An 827-nucleotide genomic window follows, 5' to 3' on the forward strand; every position below is an offset into this window, starting at 1 on the left:
CGGACAGAAATTTACTCTACTAACTGATCATCAACCTCTTGTCTCCATTTTCAACCCTAAGAAGGGCGTCCTGATAATGGTCCAGCATCTCGTGAAATGGTGCGCCGACAACAACCTGGCCCTTAACACCAAGAAAACAAAGGAAATAATCGTGGACTTCAGGAAGTCCAAAGGCGGAAGTCACACCCCCATCCACATCAATGGGGCGGAGGTGGAAAGGGTGGCCAGCTTTAAGTTCCTCGGAGTCCACATCACGGAAGACCTCTCCTGGTCCCTCAACACCTCCTCTCTGGTGAAGAAGGCCCAGCAGCGCCTATATTTCTTGAGGAGGCTGAAGGGATGTAATCTGTCACCCCCGATCCTCTCTAACTTCTACCGCTGCACTATAGAGAGCATCCTGACAAACTGTATCACGGTATGGTACGGCAGCTGTAGCTCCCATGACCGGAAAGCCCTGCAGCGGGTTGTCAAAACTGCCCAACGCATTACCGGCACCCGGCTACCGACCATAGAACATATATATCAGAAACGCTGCCTACGGAGGGCACGGTCCATCATCAAAGACCCTACCCACCCCAGCCACAGTCTGTTCACCCTCCTACCATCTGGAAGACGCTACAGATGCATTCGCACCCGTACGACCAGATTTAGGAACAGCTTCTTTCCCAGGGCTGTCCTCCTACTGAACTCCACAAATAAACACTAAAGCCTGCACATCTGCCGATGCACTTTATTATGGTCATATTTATGCTAATATATATGTACAAATGTATGTTGAAATGTTTAGGTGTCCTAATCCAAATTGTACACTCTCGGGAGCCGCAAGC

The sequence above is a fragment of the Somniosus microcephalus genome, chromosome 23 (genome assembly GCF_052327205.1).
Source record: "Somniosus microcephalus isolate GS21.2 chromosome 23, FLI_Smic_1.0, whole genome shotgun sequence".
Lineage (NCBI taxonomy): Eukaryota > Metazoa > Chordata > Chondrichthyes > Squaliformes > Somniosidae > Somniosus > Somniosus microcephalus.